Raw genomic sequence first — 17,352 nt, 5'->3', positions numbered from 1 at the left:
TAACGAGTGAAGGTTTCCACCTCGTTATGTATGGACGAAAAATTGTGCTAAGTGAGCACAACTCAGCACAATTTACCGCATCTCGATATTTGATTTTTTTCAAAAATTTCAGTTATTATTCTGTATATATATTTTTTTGTCCAATTTTAGCTAGTAACGAGTGGAAATACAAATGTTCAATGTATGGACGGAGAATTGTGCTTAGTTTATCACAAACCAGCACAACTTTTAGTTTTTCGAGATCTTGTTTCTAAATATGCTATTTTGATATTTATGATTTTAAGGAGTAACTAGTAGGGATACACATTTCCAATGTATGGACGAAAAATTGTGCTAGGTGAGCACAATTCAGCACAGCTTGCAGACTTAAACAATTCCACATATTACAAAAGCTATACATTTTATTAATTTTTAGCGAGTAACGAGTAAAGGAGGAAATTCGTTATATATGGAGGAAAAATTGTGCTAAGTGAGTACAACTCAGCAAAATTCACCGCATCTCGATATTTGAATTTTTACAAACATTTCAGTAATTTTTCTTTTCTTTTCCAATTTTAACTAGTAACGAGTGGAAATACAAATTTTCAATGTATGGACGGAAAATTGTGCTAAGTTAGCATAAATCAGTACAACTTTTAGTTTTTCATTATCTTGTTTCTAAATATGCGACTTTGGTTTTTACGATTTTATCGAGTAACGAGACGAGATACAAATTTTTATGTATGGACGAAAAATTGAGCTAGGTGAGCACAACTCAGCACAATTTACCGCATCTCGATATTTGAATTTTTACAAAAATTTCAGTAATATTTCATTCATTATATATAAATTTTTCCAATTTTAACTAGTAACGAGTGGAAATACAAACTTTCAATATGTGGAAGAAAATTTGTGCAAGGTTAGCACAAATCAGCACAGCTTTTAGTTTTTCAATATCTGAGCACAATTCAGCGCAACTTGCAGATTTCAAGAATTCCAAATATTACAAATGTTTACATTCTTTTTTAATTTTTAGCGAGTAACGAGTAATGGTGGACATTCGCTATGCATGGACGAAAAATTGTGCTAAGTGAGCACAACTCAGCACAATTTACCGCATCTCGATATTTGAATTTTTACAAAAATTTCAGTAATATTTCATTATATATGTATTTTTTCAATTTTAACTAGTAACGAGTGAAAATACAAACTTTCAATATGTGGAAGAAAAATTGTGCAAGGTTAGCACAAATCAGCACAGCTTTTAGTTTTTCAATATCTGAGCACAATTCAGCACAACTTGCAGATTTCAAGAATTCCACATATTACAAATGTTTACATTTTTTTAAGTTTTAGCAAGTAACGAGTAAAGGTGGACATTCGTTATGCATGGACGAAAAATTGTGGTTGTGCTATATTTGAATTTTTACAAAAATTTCAGTGATTTTTCTTTAAATATGTATTTTTCCAATTTTAGCCAGTAACGAGTGGAAATACAAATTTTCAATGTATGGACGAAAAATTGTGTTGGTTAGCACATAACAGCACAACTTTTAATTTTTCGATGTCTTGTTTCTAAATAAGGGATTTTGATTTTTACGAGTAACGAGTAGCGATACAAATTTCTAATGTATGGACGAAAAATTGTGCTAGGTTAGCACAAATCAGCACAACTTTTAGTTTTTCGATATCTGAGCACAATTCTGCACAACTTGCAGATTTCAAAAAGTCCACATATTACAAGAGTCATAATTTTTTTTTTAATTTTTAGCAAGTAACGAGTAAAGGTGGAAATTCGTTATGTATGGACGAAAAATTGTTTCTAAATATGTGATTTTGATTTTTAAGATATTAACGAGTAACGAGTAATGTATGGGCGAAAAATTGTGCTATATGAGCACAATTCAGCACAACTTGCAGATTTCAAAAAATTCACATATTACAAAAGTTTACATTTTTTAAATTTTTAGCGAGTAACGAGTAAAGGTGGAAATTCGTTATGCATGGACGAAAAATTGTGCTTGTGCGATATTTGAATTTTTACAAAAATTTCAGTAATTTTTCTTTAAATATGTATTTTTTCCAATTTTAAATAGTAACGAGTGGAAGTACAAATTTTCAATGTATGGACGAAAAATTGTGCTAGGTTAGCACATATCAGCACAACTTTTAATTTTTCGATATCTTGTTTCTAAATATGCGATTTTGATTTGTACGAGTAACGAGTAACAAATATCTAATGTATGGACGAAAAATTGTGCTAGGTTAGCACAAATCAGCACAACTTTTAGTTTTTCGATATCTGAGCACAATTCAGCACAACTTGCAGATTTCAAAAATTCCACATATTACAAGAATTATAATTTTTTTTTTAATTTTTAGCGAGTAACGAGTAAAGGTGGAAATTCGTTATGTATGGACGAAAAATTGTGCTAGGTTAGCACAAATCAGCACAACTTTTAGTTTTTCGAAGTCTTGTTTTTAAATATGCGATTGTGATTTTTACGATTAACGAGTAGAGATAAAATGTTTATTGTATGAACGAAAAATTGTGCTAGGTGAGCACAATTCAGCACAACTTGCAAAACTTCCACATATTATAAGAGTTATAATTTTTTTTAATTTTTAGCGAGTAACGAGTAAAGGTGGAAAATCGTTATGTATGGACGAAAAGTTGTGCTAAGTAAGCACAAGTTTTTAAAAAATTACAGCAATTTTTCGTTATATATGTATTTTTTCCAATTTTAACTAGTAACGAGTGGAAATATAAATTTTCAATGTATGGGCGAACAATTCCGCTAGGTGAGCACAATTCAGCACAACTTTTTGCGAGTAACGAGTAAATGTGGAATTCGTAATGTGTGGACAAAAAATTGTGCTAAGTAAGCACAACTCAGCACAATTTACCGCATCTCGATATTTGAATTTTTACAAAACTTACAGCAATTTATCGTTATATATGTATTTTTTTCCAATATTAACTAGTAACGAGTGGAAATACAAATTTTCAATGTATGGACGGAAAATTGTGCTAGGTTTGCACAAATCAGCACAACTTTTAGTTTTTCGATACCTGAGCACAATTCAGCACAACTTGCAGATTTAAAAAATTCCATATATTCAAAGGTTAAAATTTTTTTAATTTTTAGCGAGTAACGAGTGACGGTTTCCACCTCGTTATGTATGGACGAAAAATTGTGCTAAGTGAGCACAACTCAGCACAATTTACCGCATCTCGATATTTGATTTTTTCCAAATATTTCAGTTATTATTCTGTATATATGTATTTTTGTCCAATTTTAGCTAGTAACGAGTGGAAATACAAATGTTCAATGTATGGACGGAGAATTGTGCTTAGTTTATCACAAACCAGCACAACTTTTAGTTTTTCGAGATCTTGTTTCTAAATATGCTATTTTGATATTTATGATTTTAAGGAGTAACTAGTAGGGATACACATTTCCAATGTATGGACGAAAAATTGTGCTAGATGAGCACAATTCAGCACAGCTTGCAGACTTAAACAATTCCACATATTACAAAAGCTATACATTTTATTAATTTTTAGCGAGTAACGAGTAAAGGAGGAAATTCGTTATATATGGAGGAAAAATTGTGCTAAGTGAGTACAACTCAGCACAATTCACCGCATCTCGATATTTGAATTTTTACAAACATTTCAGTAATTTTTCTTTTCTTTTCCAATTTTAACTAGTAACGAGTGGAAATACAAATTTTCAATGTATGGACGGAAAATTGTGCTAAGTTAGCATAAATCAGTACAACTTTTAGTTTTTCATTATCTTGTTTCTAAATATGCGACTTTGGTTTTTACGATTTTATCGAGTAACGAGAAGAGATACAAATTTTTATGTATGGACGAAAAATTGAGCTAGGTGAGCACAACTCAGCACAATTTACCGCATCTCGATATTTGAATTTTTACAAAAATTTCAGTAATATTTCATTCATTATATATAAATTTTTCCAATTTTAACTAGTAACGAGTGGAAATACAAACTTTCAATATGTGGAAGAAAATTTGTGCAAGGTTAGCACAAATCAGCACAGCTTTTAGTTTTTCAATATCTGAGCACAATTCAGCGCAACTTGCAGATTTCAAGAATTCCAAATATTACAAATGTTTACATTCTTTTTTAATTTTTAGCGAGTAACGAGTAATGGTGGACATTCGCTATGCATGGACGAAAAATTGTGCTAAGTGAGCACAACTCAGCACAATTTACCGCATCTCGATATTTGAATTTTTACAAAAATTTCAGTAATATTTCATTATATATGTATTTTTTCAATTTTAACTAGTAACGAGTGGAAATACAAACTTTCAATATGTGGAAGAAAAATTGTGCAAGGTTAGCACAAATCAGCACAGCTTTTAGTTTTTCAATATCTGAGCACAATTCAGCACAACTTGCAGATTTCAAGAATTCCACATATTACAAATGTTTACATTTTTTTAAGTTTTAGCAAGTAACGAGTAAAGGTGGACATTCGTTATGCATGGACGAAAAATTGTGGTTGTGCTATATTTGAATTTTTACAAAAATTTCAGTGATTTTTCTTTAAATATGTATTTTTCCAATTTTAACCAGTAACGAGTGGAAATACAAATTTTCAATGTATGGACGAAAAATTATGTTGGTTAGCACATAACAGCACAACTTATAGTTTTTCGATATCTGAGCACAATTCTGCACAACTTGCAGATTTCAAAAATTCCACATATTACAAGAATTATATTTTTTTTTTAATTTTTAGCGAGTAACGAGTAAAGGTGGAAATTCGTTATGTATAGACGAAAAACTGTGCTAAATGAGCACAATTTACGGCATCGCGATATTTGAGTTTTTACAAATATTACAGCAATGTTTCTTTGTATATATATTTTTCTCCAATTTTAGCTAGTAACAAGTGGAAATACAAATTTTCAATGTATGAACGGAAAATTGTGTTTGGTTTATCACAAATAAGCACAAATTTTAATTTTTCGATATCTGAGCAAGATTTAAATATTTTTTTTTTATTTTTCGCGAGTAACGAGTAAAGGTGGAAACTCGTTATGTATGGACGAAAAATTGTGCTAAGTGAGCACAACTCAGCACAATTTACCGCATCTCGATGATTGATTTTTTCGAAAAATTTCAGTAATTATTCTTTATATATGTATTTTTGTAAGATTTTAGCTAATAACGAGTAGAAATACAAATGTTCAATGTATGGACGAAAAATTGTGCTAGGTTAGCACAAATCAGCACAACTTTTAGTTTTTCGATATCTGAGCACAATACAGCACAACGTGCAGATTTAAAAAATTCCATATATTCAAAAGTTAATTTTTTTTTTAATTTTTAGCGAGTAACGAGTAAAGGGGAAATTCGTTATGTATGGACGATTGTGCTTAGTGAGCACAATTCAGCACAATTTACAGCATCGCGATATTTGAAGTTTTACAAAAATTTGATTAATTTTTCTTTATATATGTATTTTTTCCAATTCTAACTAGTAACGAGTGGAAATACAAATTTTCAATGTATGGACGGAAAATTGTGCTAGGTTAGCACAAATTAGCACAACTTTTAGTTTTTCAATATCTGAGCACAATTCAGCACAACTTGCAGATTTCAAGAATTCCACATATTACAAATGTTTACATTTTTTTTAAGTTTTAGAGAGTAACGAGTAAAGTTGGACATTCGTTATGCATGGACGAAAAATTGTGCTTGTGCGATATTTGAATTTTTACAAAAATTTCAGTAATTTTTCTTTAAGTATGTATTTTTTTTTTGCAATTTTAACTAGTAACGAGCGGAAGTACAAATTTTCAATGTATGGACGAAAAATTGTGCTAGGTTAGCACAAATTTTAATTTTTCGATATCTTGTTTCTAAATATGCGATTTTAATATTTATGATTGTAACGAGTAACTAGTACGAATAAAAATTTCCAATGTATGGACGAAAAATTGTGCTAGGTGAGCACAACTCAGCACAATTTACCGCATCTCGATATTTGAATTTTTACAAAAATTTCAGTAATATTTCATTATATATGTATTTTTCCAATTTTAACTAGTAACGAGTGAAAATACAAACTTTCAATATGTGGAAGAAAAATTGTGCAAGGTTAGCACAAATCAGCACAGCTTGCAGATTTCAAGAATCCCACATATTACAAATGTTTACATTTTTTTAAGTGTTAGCAAGTAACGAGTAAAGGTGGACATTCGTTATGCATGGGCGAAAAATTGTGGTTGTGCGATATTTGAATTTTTACAAAAATTTCAGTGATTTTTCTTTAAATATGTATTTTTCCAATTTTAACTAGTAACGAGTGGAAATACAAATTTTAAATGTATGGACGAAAAACTGTGCTAGGTTTTTAATCTGTGCTAGGTTTTAATCTATCTGTGCTACAAATTTTTAATCTATGGACGAAAAATTGTGCTGGGTGAGCACAATTCAGCACAACTTGCAGATTTCAAAAATTCCACATATTACAAGAATTATAAATTTTTTTTTAATTTTTAGCGAGTAACGAGTAAAGGTGGAAATTCGTTATGTATAGACGAAAAACTGTGCTAAATGAGCACAATTTACGGCATCGCGATATTTGAGTTTTTACAAATATTACAGCAATTTTTCTTTGTATATATATTTTTCTCCAATTTTAGCTAGTAACAAGTGGAAATACAAATTTTCAATGTATGAACGGAAAATTGTGCTAGGTTAGCACAATTCAGCACAACTTTTAGTTTTTCGTTATCTTGTTTCTAAATATGCGGTTTTTATTTTTACGAGTATCGAGTAGCAATCCAAATTTCTAATGTATGGACGAAAAATTGTGCTAGGTTAGCACAAATCAGCACAACTTTTAGTTTTTCGATATCTGAGCACAATACAGCACAACGTGCAGATTTAAAAAATTCCATATATTTAAAAGTTAATTTTTTTTTAATTTTTAACGAGTAACGAGTAAAGGGGAAATTCGTTACGTATGGACGATTGTGCTTAGTGAGCATAACTCAGCACAATTTACAGCATCGCGATATTTGAATTTTTACAAAAATTTGATTAATTTTTCTTTATATACGTATTTTTTCCAATTTTAACTAGTAACGAGTGGAAATACAAATTTTCAATGTATGGACGGAAAATTATGCTCAGCACAATTTACCGCATCTCGATATTTGATTTTTTCCAAAAATTTCAGTAATTATTCTTATATATGTATTTTTGTCCAATTTTAGCTAGTAACGAGTAGAAATACAAATGTTCAATGTATGGACGAAAAATTGTGCTAGGTTAGCACAATTCAGCACAACTTTTAGTTTTTTTTTATCTTGTTTCTAAATATGCGGTTTTGATTTTTACGAGTAACGAGTAGCAATCCAAATTTCTAATGTATGGACGAAAAATTGTGCTAGGTTAGCACAAATCAGCACAACTTTTAGTTTTTCGATATCTGAGCACAATACAGCACAACGTGCAGATTTAAAAAATTCCATATATTTAAAAGTTAATTTTTTTTAATTTTTAGAGAGTAACGAGTAAAGGGGAAATTCGTTACGTATGGACGATTGTGCTTAGTGAGCATAACTCAGCACAATTTACAGCATCGCGATATTTGAATTTTTACAAAAATTTGATTAATTTTTCTTTATATATGTATTTTTTCCAATTTTAACTAGTAACGAGTGGAAATACAAATTTTCAATGTATGGACGGAAAATTATGCTCAGCACAATTTACCGCATCTCGATATTTGATTTTTTCCAAAAATTTCAGTAATTATTCTTATGTATGTATTTTTGTCCAATTTTAGCTAGTAACGAGTAGAAATACAAATGTTCAATGTATGAACGAAAAATTGTGCTAGGTTAGCACAATTCAGCACAACTTTCAGTTTTTCTTTATCTTGTTTCTAAATATGAGGTTTTGATTTTTACGAGTAACGAGTAGCAATCCAAATTTCTAATGTATGGACGAAAAATTGTGCTAGGTTAGCACAAATCAGCACAACTTTTAGTTTTTCGATATCTGAGCACAATACAGCACAACGTGCAGATTTAAAAAATTCCATATATTTAAAAGTTAATTTTTTTTTAATTTTTAGAGAGTAACGAGTAAAGGGGAAATTCGTTACGTATGGACGATTGTGCTTAGTGAGCATAACTCAGCACAATTTACAGCATCGCGATATTTGAATTTTTACAAAAATTTGATTAATTTTTCTTTATATATGTATTTTTTCCAATTTTAACTAGTAACGAGTGGAAATACAAATTTTCAATGTATGGACGGAAAATTATGCTCAGCACAATTTACCGCATCTCGATATTTGATTTTTTCCAAAAATTTCAGTAATTATTCTTATATATGTATTTTTGTCCAATTTTAGCTAGTAACGAGTAGAAATACAAATGTTCAATGTATGGACGAAAAATTGTGCTATGTGAGCACAATTCAGCACAACTTGCAGATTTCAAAAATTTCACATATTACAAAAGTTTACATTTTTTTAATTTTAGCGAGTAACGAGTAAAGGTGGAAATTCGTTATGCATGGATGAAAAATTGTGCTTCTCCGATATTTGAATTTTTACAAAAATTTCAGTAATTTTTCTTTAAATATGTATTTTTTTCAATTTTAAATAGCAACGAGTGGAAGTACAAATTTTCAATGTACGGACGAAAAATTGTGCTAGGTTAGCACATATCAGCACAACTTTTAATTTTTCGATATCTTGTTTCTAAATATGCGATTTTGATTTTTACGAGTAACGAGTAGCGATACAAATTTTTAATGTATGGGCGAAAAGTTGTGCTATGTGAGCACAATTCAGCACAACTTGCAGATTTCAAGAATTCCACATATTACAAATGTTTACATTTTTTAAAGTATTAGCAAGTAACGAGTAAAGGTGGACATTCGTTATGCATGGACGAAAAATTGTGGTTGTGCGATATTTGAATTTTTACAAAAATTTCAGTGATTTTTCTTTAAATATGTATTTTTCCAATTTTAACTAGTAACGAGTGGAAATACAAATTTTAAATGTATGGACGAAAAATTGTGCTAGGTTAGCACATATCAGCACAACTTTTAATTTTTCGATGTCTTGTTTCTAAATATGCGATTTTGATTTTTAAGATTTTAACGAGTAACGAGTAGAGATACAAATTTTTAATCTATGGACGAAAAATTGTGCTAGGTGAGCACAATTCAGCACAGCTTGCAGATTTCAAAAATTCCACATATTACAAAAGTTTACATTTTTTTAATTTTTAGGGAGTAACGAGTAAAGGTGGACATTCGTTATGCATGGACGAAATACTGTGCTTGTGCGATATTTGATTTTTTACAAAAATTTCAGTAATTTTTCTTTAAATATGTAATTTTTTGCAATTTTTACTAGTAACGAGTGGAAGTACAAATTTTCAATGTATGGACGAAAAAATGTGCTAGGTTAGCATAAATCAGCACAACCTTTAGTTTTTCGATATCTGAGCACAATTCAGCACAACTTGCATATTTCAAAAATTCAACATATTACAAGAGTTATAATTTTTTTAATTTTTTGCGAGTAAAGGTGGACATTCGTTATGCATGGACGAAAAATTGTGCTTGTGCGATATTTGAATTTTTACAAAAATTTCAGTAATTTTTCTTTAAATATGTATTTCTTCCAATTTTAACTAGTAACGAGTGGAAGTACAAATTTTCAATGTATGGACGAAAAATTGTGCTAGGTTAGCACATATCAGCACAACTTTTAATTTTTCGATGTCTTGTTTCTAAATATGCGATTTTGATTTTTAAGATTTTAACGAGTAGAGATACAAATTTTTAATCTATGGACGAAAAATTGTGCTAGGTGAGCACAATTCAGCACAACTTTTAGTTTTTCGATATCTGAGCACAATTCAGCACAACTTGCAGATTTCAAAAATTCCACATTTTACAACAGTTATACATTTTTTTTAACTTTTAGCGAGTAACGAGTAAAGGTGGAACTTCGTTATGTATGGACGAAAAATTGTTTCTAACAGCCTGTTCCACGATCTCGAAAGAAAATTTGTGCGAACGAAGGCTACTCACTCACTTTCGCATAAGAATGCGTTCCACTAACTTTCGTTCTTTCTTTCGCATAGCCTTACGTGATTCAGTGTTGCTAAATATTTTTTGGTAGAATTAATCGCGAAATAAGGCAAAAAAAAGCGCCAAATGTCTAATTTAAACGCGAAAAAGCAGCAGTGGCTCTGTCTCAACTGACAGTTCAGTTGTAAACAAATAAATTGTAAATAAACAAACAAAATAAAATTCCTAGTGATTGTGTTCAGATTATTTGTGTTCTTAAAAAAGAAAAAAATGAATATTTCTGTAGCCCTATTTTTTATGGATGATGAGGAGGAGGTTCAAATTGTGCCACGGAGGCATTTAAGAGATGCTTCGAATTTATTTGAAGTACCTAACAACCAGTAAGTATGATTGTATTTTTACATTTTTGAAATAATAAAAAAATGATTTTTTCTAGGTTTGTGTCTTCCAGTGGTCTTCATGGGATTGCCTGCTGCTTCCAAAAATTGACACTCCTCTGGCGAACTTAGGATTCTCCCCCATATACTCAACTAGTGCCCGCAGCTGTGTAGTTTTTTCGTGCTGGAATTGAGAAAATAAAAAAATATATATTTGTTGTTCACAGATTAAATTGCATTTATTATTTTTACTTACATTTTTCTTTCCATTTTCCATCAAGGAATGTTTATGTTAAAACAATTTTCCTTAATTTTTATCATTCGACAGCAAACACACAAGTGACTGATTTTGACATTTGTGTTCGCATGCGTAAGAAAGAAAAAAGATAGTGGAACGCAAAATTACACTGAAACGCTTACGTTTTCGTTCGCTTTGATTTTCGTGCAAATTTTCGTTCTGATGGATTTTAGTGGAACGGAAATCAGCTGTTTGTCGTGTAAAAGTTGTGCGAACGTGTTCTTTCGACATCGTGGAACAGGCTGTAAATATGCGATTTTGATTTTTAAGATTTTAACGAGTAACGAGTAGAGATACAAATTTTTAATGTATGGGCGAAAAATTGTGCTATGTGAGCACATATCAGCACAACTTTTAATTTTTCGATATCTTGTTTCTAAATATGCGATTTTGATTTTTACGAGTAACGAGTAGCGATACAAATTTTTAATGTATGGGCGAAAAGTTGTGCTATGTGAGCACAATTCAGCACAACTTGCAGATTTCAAAAATTTCACATATTACAAAAGTTTACATTTTTTTAATTTTTAGCGAGTAACGAGTAAAGGTGGAAATTCGTTATGCATGGATGAAAAATTGTGCTTCTCCGATATTTGAATTTTTACAAAAATTTCAGTAATTTTTCTTTAAATATGTATTTTTTTCAATTTTAAATAGCAACGAGTGGAAGTACAAATTTTCAATGTATGGACGAAAAATTGTGCTAGGTTAGCACATATCAGCACAACTTTTAATTTTTCGATATCTTGTTTCTAAATATGCGATTTTGATTTTTACGAGTAACGAGTAGCGATACAAATTTTTAATGTATGGGCGAAAAGTTGTGCTATGTGAGCACAATTCAGCACAACTTGCAGATTTCAAGAATTCCACATATTACAAATGTTTACATTTTTTTAAAGTATTAGCAAGTAACGAGTAAAGGTGGACATTCGTTATGCATGGACGAAAAATTGTGGTTGTGCGATATTTGAATTTTTACAAAAATTTCAGTGATTTTTCTTTAAATATGTATTTTTCCAATTTTAACTAGTAACGAGTGGAAATACAAATTTTAAATGTACGGACGAAAAATTGTGCTAGGTTAGCACATATCAGCACAACTTTTAATTTTTCGATGTCTTGTTTCTAAATATGCGATTTTGATTTTTAAGATTTTAACGAGTAACGAGTAGAGATACAAATTTTTAATCTATGGACGAAAAATTGTGCTAGGTGAGCACAATTCAGCACAACTTGCAGATTTCAAAAATTCCACATATTACAAGAATTATAAATTTTTTTTAATTTTTAGCGAGTAACGAGTAAAGGTGGAAATTCGTTATGTATAGACGAAAAACTGTGCTAAATGAGCACAATTTACGGCATCGCGATATTTGAGTTTTTACAAATATTACAGCAATTTTTCTTTGTATATATATTTTTCTCCAATTTTAGCTAGTAACAAGTGGAAATACAAATTTTCAATGTATGAACGGAAAATTGTGCTAGGTTAGCACAATTCAGCACAACTTTTAGTTTTTCGGTATCTTGTTTCTAAATATGCGGTTTTGATTTTTACGAGTATCGAGTAGCAATCCAAATTTCTAATGTATGGACGAAAAATTGTGCTAGGTTAGCACAAATCAGCACAACTTTTAATTTTTCGATATCTTGTTTCTAAATATGCGATTTTAATATTTATGATTGTAACGAGTAACTAGTACGAATAAAAATTTCCAATGTATGGACGAAAAATTGTGCTAGGTGAGCACAACTCAGCACAATTTACCCAATCTCGATATTTGAATTTTTACAAAAATTTCAGTAATATTTCATTATATATGTATTTTTCCAATTTTAACTAGTAACGAGTGAAAATACAAACTTTCAATATGTGGAAGAAAAATTGTGCAAGGTTAGCACAAATCAGCACAGCTTTTAGTTTTTCAATATCTGAGCACAATTCAGCACAACTTGCAGATTTCAAGAATTCCACATATTACAAATGTTTACATTTTTTAAGTATTAGCAAGTAACGAGTAAAGGTGGACATTCGTTATGCATGGGCGAAAAATTGTGGTTGTGCGATATTTGAATTTTTACAAAAATTTCAGTGATTTTTCTTTAAATATGTATTTTTCCAATTTTAACTAGTAACGAGTGGAAATACAAATTTTAAATGTATGGACGAAAAACTGTGCTAGGTTTTTAATCTGTGCTAGGTTTTAATCTATCTGTGCTACAAATTTTTAATCTATGGACGAAAAATTGTGCTAGGTGAGCACAATTCAGCACAACTTGCAGATTTCAAAAATTCCACATATTACAAGAATTATAAATTTTTTTTAATTTTTAGCGAGTAACGAGTAAAGGTGGAAATTCGTTATTTATAGACGAAAAACTGTGCTAAATGAGCACAATTTACGGCATCGCGATATTTGAGTTTTTACAAATATTACAGCAATTTTTCTTTGTATATATATTTTTCTCCAATTTTAGCTAGTAACAAGTGGAAATACAAATTTTCAATGTATGAACGGAAAATTGTGCTAGGTTAGCACAATTCAGCACAACTTTTAGTTTTTCGTTATCTTGTTTCTAAATATGCGGTTTTGATTTTTACGAGTATCGAGTAGCAATCCAAATTTCTAATGTATGGACGAAAAATTGTGCTAGGTTAGCACAAATCAGCACAACTTTTAGTTTTTCGATATCTGAGCACAATACAGCACAACGTGCAGATTTAAAAAATTCCATATATTTAAAAGTTAATTTTTTTTAATTTTTAGAGAGTAACGAGTAAAGGGGAAATTCGTTACGTATGGACGATTGTGCTTAGTGAGCATAACTCAGCACAATTTACAGCATCGCGATATTTGAATTTTTACAAAAATTTGATTAATTTTTCTTTATATATGTATTTTTTCCAATTTTAACTAGTAACGAGTGGAAATACAAATTTTCAATGTATGGACGGAAAATTATGCTCAGCACAATTTACCGCATCTCGATATTTGATTTTTTCCAAAAATTTCAGTAATTATTCTTATATATGTATTTTTGTCCAATTTTAGCTAGTAACGAGTAGAAATACAAATGTTCAATGTATGGACGAAAAATTGTGCTAGGTTAGCACAATTCAGCACAACTTTTAGTTTTTCTTTATCTTGTTTCTAAATATGTGGTTTTGATTTTTACGAGTAACGAGTAGCAATCCAAATTTCTAATGTATGGACGAAAAATTGTGCTAGGTTAGCACAAATCAGCACAACTTTTAGTTTTTCGATATCTGAGCACAATACAGCACAACGTGCAGATTTAAAAAATTCCATATATTTAAAAGTTAATTTTTTTAATTTTTAGAGAGTAACGAGTAAAGGGGAAATTCGTTACGTATGGACGATTGTGCTTAGTGAGCATAACTCAGCACAATTTACAGCATCGCGATATTTGAATTTTTACAAAAATTTGATTAATTTTTCTTTATATATGTATTTTTTCCAATTTTAACTAGTAACGAGTGGAAATACAAATTTTCAATGTATGGACGGAAAATTATGCTAGGTTAGCACAAATCAGCACAACTTTTAGTTTTTCAATATCTGAGCACAATTCAGCACAACTTGCAGATTTCAAGAATTCCACATATTACAAATGTTTAAATTTTTTTAAGTTTTAGAGAGTAACGAGTAAAGCTGGACATTCGTTATGCATGGACGAAAAATTGTGCTTGTGCGATATTTGAATATTTACAAAAATTTCAGTAATTTTTCTTTAAATACATATTTTTTTGCAAATTTAATTAGTAACGAGTGGAAGTACAAATTTTCAATATATGGCCGAAAATTTGTGCTAGGTTAGCACAAATCAGCACAACTTTTAATTTTTTGATATCTTGTTTCTAAATATGCGATTTTGATATTTATGATTATAATGAGTAACTAGTAGGGATACAAATCTCCAATGTATGGACGAAAAATTGTGCTAGGTGAGCACATTTCAACACAACTTACAGATTTTCACATATTGCAAGATTTAAATATTTTTTTATTTTTAGCGAGTAACGAGGTGGAAATTCGTTATGTATGGACGAAAAATTGTGCTAAATGAGCACAACTCAGCACAACTTGCAATTTTTCACATATTGCTAGATTTAAATATTTTTTTATTTTTAGCTAGTAACGAGTGGAAATACAAATTTTCAATGTATGGACGAAAACTTGTGCTAGGTGAGCTCAATTCAGCACAACTTTTAGTTTTTCGATATCTTGTTTCTAAATATGTGATTTTGATTTTAAAGATTTTAACGAGTATCGAGTAGAGATACAAATTTTTAATGTATGGACGAAAAATTGTGCTAGGTTAGCACAAATCAGCACTACTTTTAGTTTTTCAACATCTAGTTTCTAAATATGCGATTTTGATTTTTAAGATTTTAACGAGTAACGAGTAGAGATACAAATTTTTAATCTATGGACGAAAAATTGTGCTAGGTGAGCACAATTCAGCACAGCTTGCAGATTTCAAAAATTCCACATATTACAAAAGTTTACATTTTTTTAATTTTTAGGGAGTAACGAGTAAAGGTGGACATTCGTTATGCATGGACGAAATACTGTGCTTGTGCGATATTTGATTTTTTACAAAAATTTCAGTAATTTTTCTTTAAATATGTAATTTTTTGCAATTTTTACTAGTAACGAGTGGAAGTACAAATTTTCAATGTATGGACGAAAAAATGTGCTAGGTTAGCATAAATCAGCACAACCTTTAGTTTTTCGATATCTGAGCACAATTCAGCACAACTTGCATATTTCAAAAATTCAACATATTACAAGAGTTATAATTTTTTTAATTTTTTGCGAGTAAAGGTGGACATTCGTTATGCATGGACGAAAAATTGTGCTTGTGCGATATTTGAATTTTTACAAAAATTTCAGTAATTTTTCTTTAAATATGTATTTCTTCCAATTTTAACTAGTAACGAGTGGAAGTACAAATTTTCAATGTATGTACGAAAAATTGTGCTAGGTTAGCACATATCAGCACAACTTTTAATTTTTTGATATTTTGTTTCTAAATATGCGATTTTGATTTTTACGAGTAACGAGTAGCGATACAAATTTCTAATGTATGGACGAAAAATTGTGCTAGGTTAGCACAAATCAGCACAAATCAGCACAAATTTTAGTTTTTCGATATCTGAGCACAAATCAGCACAACTTTTAGTTTTTCGATATCTGAGCACAATTCAGCACAACTTGCAGATTTCAAGAATTCCACATTTTACAAATGTTTACAATTTTTTAAGTTTTAGCGAGTGACGAGTAAAGGTGGAACTTCGTTATGTATGGACGAAAAATTGTTTCTAAATATGCGATTTTGATTTTTAAGATTTTAACGATTAACGAGTAGAGATACAAATTTTTAATGTATGGGCGAAAAATTGTGCTATGTGAGCACAATTCAACACAACTTCCAGATTTCAAAAATTTCACATATTACAAAAGTTTACTTTTTTTTAATTTTTAGCGAGTAACGAGTAAAGGTGGAAATTAGTTATGCATGGATGAAAAATTGTGCTTGTCCGATATTTGAATTTTTACAAAAATTTCAGTAATTTTTCTTTAAATATGTAGTTTTTTTCAATTTTAAATAGCAACGAGTGGAAGTACAAATTTTCAATGTAAGGACGAAAAATTGTGCTAGGTTAGCACATATCAGCACAACTTTTAATTTTTCGCTACCTTGTTTCTAAATATGCGATTTTGATTTTTACGAGTAACGAGTAGCGATACAAATTTTTAATGTATGGGCGAAAAATTGTGCTATGTGAGCACAATTCAGCACAACTTGCAGATTTCAAGAATTCCACATTTTACAAATGTTTACATTTTTTTAAAGTATTAGCAAGTAACGAGTAAAGGTGGACATTCGTTATGCATGGACGAAAAATTGTGGTTGGGCGATATTTGAATTTTTACAAAAATTTCAGTGATTTTTCTTTAAATATGTATTTTTCCAATTTTAACTAGTAACGAGTGGAAATACAAATTTTAAATGTATGGACGAAAAATTGTGCTAGGTTAGCACATATCAGCACAACTTTTAATTTTTCGATGTCTTGTTTCTAAATATGCGATTTTGATTTTTAAGATTTTAACGAGTAACGAGTAGAGATACAAATTTTTAATGTATGGGCGAAAAATTGTGCTATGTGAACACAATTCAGCACAACTTGCAGATTTCAAAAATTCCACATATTACAAGAATTATAAATTTTTTTTAATTTTTAGCTAGTAACGAGTAAAGGTGGAAATTCGTTATGTATAGACGAAAAACTGTGCTAAATGAGCACAATTTACGGCATCGCGATATTTGAGCTTTTACAAATATTACAGCAATTTTTCTTTGTATATATATTTTTCTCCAATTTTAGCTAGTAACAAGTGGAAATACATATTTTCAATGTATGAACGGAAAATTGTGTTTGGTTTATCACAAATAAGCACACATTTTAATTTTGCGATATCTGAGCAAGATTTAAATATTTTTTTTATTTTTCGCGAGTAACGAGTAAAGGTGGAAATTCGTTATG

At 30.0% G+C, this 17,352-nt stretch overlaps 2 long non-coding RNA genes across 2 annotated transcripts; one reads left to right on the top strand and one right to left on the bottom strand.

Annotated features, from left to right (window-relative positions):
• The first annotated feature begins 10,048 nt into the window (after window positions 1-10,048).
• Window positions 10,049-10,707, top strand: LOC131803265 (uncharacterized). Its single transcript, XR_009342510.1, has 2 exons — window positions 10,049-10,477; window positions 10,534-10,707. It is a non-coding gene; the product is annotated as an uncharacterized LOC131803265 (long non-coding RNA).
• On the bottom strand, window positions 10,414-11,015 carry LOC131803266 (uncharacterized). Its single transcript, XR_009342511.1, has 2 exons — window positions 10,731-11,015; window positions 10,414-10,658 (listed from the first exon to the last, which is right to left on the bottom strand). It is a non-coding gene; the product is annotated as an uncharacterized LOC131803266 (long non-coding RNA).
• Window positions 11,016-17,352: the final 6,337 nt, after the last annotated feature.

Source organism: Musca domestica, unplaced genomic scaffold, assembly GCF_030504385.1.
Source record: "Musca domestica strain aabys unplaced genomic scaffold, Musca_domestica.polishedcontigs.V.1.1 28, whole genome shotgun sequence".
Taxonomy (NCBI): Eukaryota; Metazoa; Arthropoda; class Insecta; order Diptera; family Muscidae; genus Musca; species Musca domestica.
The sequence above is the reverse complement of the archived record's forward strand: the minus strand, read 5'-3'. Positions and strand labels throughout refer to the sequence as shown.